This window comes from Zingiber officinale, chromosome 3A (assembly GCF_018446385.1).
Source record: "Zingiber officinale cultivar Zhangliang chromosome 3A, Zo_v1.1, whole genome shotgun sequence".
Lineage (NCBI taxonomy): Eukaryota > Viridiplantae > Streptophyta > Magnoliopsida > Zingiberales > Zingiberaceae > Zingiber > Zingiber officinale.
Genome location: NC_055990.1, coordinates 134,816,204 through 134,822,542, shown reverse-complemented (window position 1 = coordinate 134,822,542; position 6,339 = coordinate 134,816,204). Strand labels below are relative to the sequence as shown.

Genomic DNA, 6,339 nt, shown 5'->3' with positions numbered 1-6,339 from the left:
CTATTCTGTTCGCACCCAGTCGACTGCGCGGTCGACTGCACCAGTCGACTGCTAAAACATGCAGTCGACTGCTACAGTAAAACCCTAAAACTAGGATTTTACTCCGAGTACAATTTCTCATGCACTCGTACCCTCACCCTTACGACTCATTTGACGCTTCCTTTGCAGCTTTAACCTCTTGCCTTCAAGCCTACTTCCTTTGGCTCTCGTCCCTCGGATGCATTCAAGCTTGCGGCTTATCCCCAATTCCATCCTTCGCGTATGCCTCAAAGTCGCTTCTCTCGGCCCTTGTCCTCGCTGGCTTGTCCACGGTCCCTCGGATGCTTCATCCTTCACCGGACCGAAGCCATCAACCTGAGTCGCATGTGTATCCTGCAAACATGCACAAGTCAAATATACATATCAAATACAAGGGTGAACCTAACTTAAACTCTTTGACACACATCAAAACTATGATCGTACCGATCAAAACCTAGGTTGATTGCACTAACAATCTCCCCCTTTTTGATGTGTGGCAATATATTTAAGTTAGGCATAAATATCAACATGAAAATTAGAAGCAATATGTAAACATGAAGCATAATACCCAAGCTCCCCCTTAACATATGCTCTTAGCCATAATTTTCAAGTTTTGCACATAGTTGCACATAGTTAGGTTTCTAACTTAAACCTTCGCATTTCTCCCCCTTTGACACCATCAAAAATTGTACCAAATATGTACACATACTATGGTATCAATGTGGACTTAAAAATACTCAAAACCAACTCTTGAAGGTGCTGGAAAACAGCTACCAGTCAACTTCTATCTGTCGCAGTCTACTGGCACAAACAAACCCTATTTTCAGCATTTTAAAGCCAACTTCAGAAATGCATAGAAAATTCTAAAAAATTCAAAAAATCATGAAATTTTGAACACACATTTCTTATAATGTTCTTTACCAAGGAAAAATATGTTTTCATGAAAACTTATCATATTTTTGAAGTTTTGATAAAAACTCAAACACTTTGCAAATCACTCAAGGTGGTATCAATTTGAAACCTTGTTTTACAATCATATGTTTCAAAATAGCTAAACCGCAGTAAATAAAACATAAAAATGTTTTTAAAATATTTAAAATGTCCAACTATGATCTATGGATAAGATGTCAATTAATTAAACATTTGCTTTCCCTATAGTTGGCCTATGATCACTAAAACTTGATTCATTTCATAACTCATCAAGATGCCATAAGCATAAGTGAATTATTTGTATCATCCTATCATCTCACATTTAAGGTTAGAAAATAATGCAAATCATTGTTAAATGAAGATAACTTCTACTTAGCCCCCTTGATCATGAATTTCTATCAAGGCTAAGTGCTCCCCCTTGAGGTCTCAAGTCAACCATTTTTCAAGGATTTGAACTATGATTTTAATGGTTGACTAACCTAAAATCATCTAACCCTTGAGGATTGATTTTGGCACCCAATAGAAATTCTTTCTAATTGGGTTAACCAAATATTCCTTGGGGATCCATTTTTTATCTATAGTCTTGGTTTTTTATTGGCCCCTAACAAGTAAACAATGGTAAGTCTTTTCATTGTTGGGTTCCTTGTATCCTAGCCTATTTTTCTTAAAACTTGCCCTTTGGCTCCCAATAATCATGTTTAAGGTTTTAGAGCCAATTTCAAATTTTCTAAGGGCATTGGTAAGGTATTCTATCTTTTCCTTTAAAGCCTTATTTTCTTCTTCTAAACATGAATAATTTGAATTTGTAGAAGAAGCATGCATATCATTATCCTTAATAGTCATAGATTCTAATTTTTCCTTAAGCATGAAAATATCATTTTTCAAGGATTTGTACTTTCTTTTTGCCTTAAACAAATCATTATTTGTGCTTGAAATAATTTTAATTAAGACATGAAGTGGAAGATTATGTACCTCACTTACCGAGACGTCCGAATCCGATGTTTGACCTCCCCCTTCACTTGAGCTCCCTTCTTCGTCTTCACTTGAGCTCTTTCCCTCTTCATTTTCGGATGAGGTGGAGGCTACATCATCAATTCCCATTAGAGCAAAATTGACTACATGGTGCTCTTCTTCCTTCGATGATGATGATGGATCATCCCATGTTGCTTTTAGGTTTTGAGCCTTCTTTCCTTTTTCTTTTTTCTTCTTCTCCTCCTTCTTCTTCCCTTCCTTCTTCTTCAAGAGAGGACAATCATCTCTTATGTGTCCTTCTCCTTGACAGTTATAGCAAATGACCATTCTTATTCTACTTTTGCTTCTTGAGCTTTTCCTAACATGAGATTTGTTAGTTGAAAACTTTTTAAATGTCCTTCTCATTTTCCTTACCATATACGCCTCTTGATCGCTATACATTGAGGCACTTGATTCTTCGGAGTCGGAGGATGGTGGAGATGAAGATTTCTTCTTCTTTCCCTTTCCATTGTTTGCCACAAGGGCTACTCCTCTTGATCTATGAGCTTCTCCATCTAACCCTTCAACTCTTGTTTCGTGAAGCTCCAATGTTGAGAAGAGTTCATCTAGAGAGGATTTCTCTAGGTCCTTTGATATGTAGTATGAATCTACAATTGAGCTCCAAGTTGTGGTTCTTGGGAAAGCATTTAGGGTTTTCATCATCATGTCTCGATTTGAAAGTGTCTCACCTACACTTGTTAGTCCATTAATAATTTCCTTAATTCTAGAATGTAAAATTGATACCTTTTCTCCTTTCTCAAGCTTGAGATTGTTGAGTTGAGTTCGAAGGAGGTCTCTTCTTGCCAATTTCGCTTCCGATGTCCCTTCATAAAGCTCCACTAGCTTTTCCCATAATTTCTTGGTGCTTGAGTAGGTTCCAACCCTTGTTATTTCTTGTTGGGGAAGAACATTGTGTAGATGATGTATGACTTTAGAATTTGCTAAATGTTCTTCCCTTTGCTTCTTGCTCCACCTTGTTTTCTCAAGTATCTTATTGTCTTGATCCCTAGATACTTCAAAGCCATTTTCCATAATTAGCATTATGTCAAAATTGGTTTCGAAAAATACCTCCATTCTCTTCTTCCATCAAGAGAAGTCCCCTTCGAATTTGGGTGGATAAATGTTTGAGCCGGCCATTTTGATGAAGTGCTCATCTCGGAGATTACTCCGTTGAAGGGCGTCCTCGCTCTGATACTACTTGTAAGGGATCGGTGGCCGGCTAGAAGGGGGTTGAATAGCTAGGTCTGTCACGCCCCGGAGGAGTCCCTGTCCGAAGAAATTTCGGCAACATCTCCCCTGTACGGCGGACAATCTGAAACTTTCTACAAACACTATATACCTCAGCCACATGCGGCTGGAATAATAAGAAAAATAAAATGTAACACACAGACATTCCACGCAGATTAATAGGTAACAAACTGAAACAGATATAGGACTCAAAAACAACCCTACTCAACTACACTCATAAAGCTCAAATCCGACAATAAGATCAACTTACCTCTTCTGCCGTCCAAGCAGACATGTAGTAAAACATATCCCAACACCAAAACCATCGACACATACAGTCATACCAGATCCATAGTATCAAAAATCCATAGTATCAAAACCAGAATAAGACGGACATAGTCAAAACAATAAAACTAAAAGATCATCCAACATTTTCGTGGTCTGCAGGGGACTAGCAACTGGAACTCTCTCCTGATAGCATCAACCTGAAAAATATCAACAATGGAGGCGGGGTGAGTCCAACGCTCAGCAGGTACAACTGATATACAAAGTAGGGAAATAACCTCTAGCACTAATCATGCGTACAGTCTCCTGATATAAGAAGGATAAAAATGCAACTAAAGGAAACAGAAGAAAACTGTACTAACCAGGACCTGGGTATAAGGACAAACAGTCCGAGAGGTATAGAAATCCTGTATGCATGTCAAACATAGGCATCCAAATAATATGCAACATATAAATGCAGCAAGCACAAACACAATCAATAAATGCATCATGCATATGATGCCAATGTCATGGTCACCCCTGACGCCAGTCAGCCAACTCTCAACAAAAGTGGGACCAAGTGGGTAGGGCTATGACGACCGTGCACTCTGCATCACTACTCCTGATGAGTGACTGAGTGGACGGGATGCTGTCGGAGTACATACATACTCCTACCCCAAATCATAAATGGGGGAGCGCAATGCTCTCATCTCCCGTTACACTATGACGGGGAGGGATCCCTGACGTGCTACCACGCTGCGTCACAATACCCATGAGAGGACCAACGGAGCACCGAACAGAGCACAACTGACGTGCTACCACGTTGCGTCACGCTACCCATGAGCGTCAACAACGGAGCACTGAACAGTGATGAAACTGGTGATGTGCTTGACAATAATGGAGCAATCTATCACACAGCATGCAATCATGCAAATGGTGCATGACACTAAGCATGGTAATATACTGAACCAGTCCATATACATATATGATGTGCATCATAGTAAATAAATCATATCAAGATTTCACAGATCAGATAGGGTATCACACCTAGGTCCTGAATATGGTGAAGCATGGTTATATCACTACCCCTAATCATGTATAATCAGGTAAGCCATAACATGAGATGCAAAACAAGCAATCAACCAAGCATGTAACAGGTAGCGGGTAGTGACTAATCGAAACAAAATGAGAAACATAATTTTTGCTATTTGTTAAATTCACTACTATGTATATCAAAGACATAAAGTCAAAAGTACCCGCCTCCAATAGAAAGGTCCAAATCCGACATCGAGATGCTCGTCTCGCATCGAAGTCCCATAATGTCTAGTTTAGCTAATTCTATCATACAACAATTAGCCAAACTAAATTCTAATCCAATTAATCAATTAGGGTTAACTTCATTAACCCTAATCGTTCCACCTTCTAATTAGGACTTGCTATAACATAATCCATCATAGATTCAACACAAAAACTCACCTAAATCTGTACTTACCCACTGCTAGAGAAGGTTATAGCCGGATCCAGTGGCTGCAACAAGGTGAAATTGCTGATCAACAACACAATTATCCTATTTCATCAACAACATGAATCACTTACCCTAATTCAAATCTACACATGATCATGTAATCAAATCCCTACACAATACCTCAATTTCTAGCTATCGTTGATGTTGGAAGGAGTTGCTGCAGGAATAGGAACGCTGCTGGAAACCAAGAAAAGCACCAAACAATAAGAACCGTGGCACTTTCCTGATACCATCATTGTTGTTTTGTTCAGATCCAGCAGCAAGAGGAAATCTAGGGCACGCGAACAGGAAATTTCCAGAGATGGTCGGCATTGCTCTGTGCAGCGGCGACCACGAATCAGGAACTAGGGCTCGGTGTGGAGAAGTTGGCGCTGTCCCGTGTGGCGGCGGAAATGAAAGAGACCAGATATGTGCCGGCGACACCGAGGAGAGGAGATGAGGGTCGGTGTCAGGCAGAGGAAATCGCGGTCGGTGCTAGGGCAGAGCACAATCGCGTGAGGAAGAGATCGGCTTTTCCTCGGCTCTGGTCGGTCGGTGAGGATGGTGTCAACAGGCAAGGAATCGGCGTCTTGGTTTCCGGTGAAGATCAGGGAAGATGATGGTTTGGCACCGCGCGGAGGAGAGGAACAGGATGGGGGAGAGATGGGAACGACGACTGGAGAAGATGAGGGAAAGAAGATCGAGCTCGGGAGGAAAAATAAGAGAGGAGAAACTACTCGCAGCGCCGGTTAGGGCACGCGTGAGGGGAGAAGGGAAGAGGGCGCGCGGGTTTTCGGCGAGGAAGAGTGGAAATAAAGAAAAAAAGGAAAAGGAAAAGGAAATATAAAAATAGACATTTCCTCGCTTAAATGGGTAGCCTAAACAGGCTTTTCCCGGGCCCCGTTTTTATCCCCGTTAACTCGTCCGTACGAGATCCGAAAAATTCCCGAAAAATTTCCAAAAATTCCGAAAAATTCCCTTATTAATATTCGCCTATTTTTGGTATTTTACAAGGTCACCCCCAATTTCGATTCTTCTCTACAAGGTTAGTTACGCAAGCGGAATACGAAAACTAAAGCAATGAAAATAAACAAGAGCAAATGCTAACACAAATCCTTTACGTGGTTCGGAGATTGCTTACTCCTACTCCACGGCGTGTCCTTGAGGTGGACGAACCCTTGATCATTCAGTCGATCAATCCCTGACAATCTCCGGCTAGCTCTTACTCCTTTTCGGTGGAGTACAACCTCTCATAAAGCTCTCTTCCTCTTACAAGATAAAGACTTAGATTAGGAGGAAGAGAATGGCTTGGAGGCTTTGGACAATTGCTAAGGAGTTATTCAACAAGCATGAGTAACCTCCTTCAAGCCCCAAAGCTTCCTATA

The 6,339-nt window shown here is 40.8% G+C and overlaps 1 long non-coding RNA gene across 1 annotated transcript; it reads right to left on the bottom strand.

Annotated features, from left to right (window-relative positions):
- Nucleotides 1-3,421: 3,421 nt before the first annotated feature.
- On the bottom strand, nt 3,422-5,724 carry LOC122054052. Its single transcript, XR_006132541.1, has 3 exons — nt 5,096-5,724; nt 4,943-4,977; nt 3,422-3,671 (listed from the first exon to the last, which is right to left on the bottom strand). It is a non-coding gene; the product is annotated as an uncharacterized LOC122054052 (long non-coding RNA).
- Between the last annotated feature and the right edge of the window lie 615 nt (nt 5,725-6,339).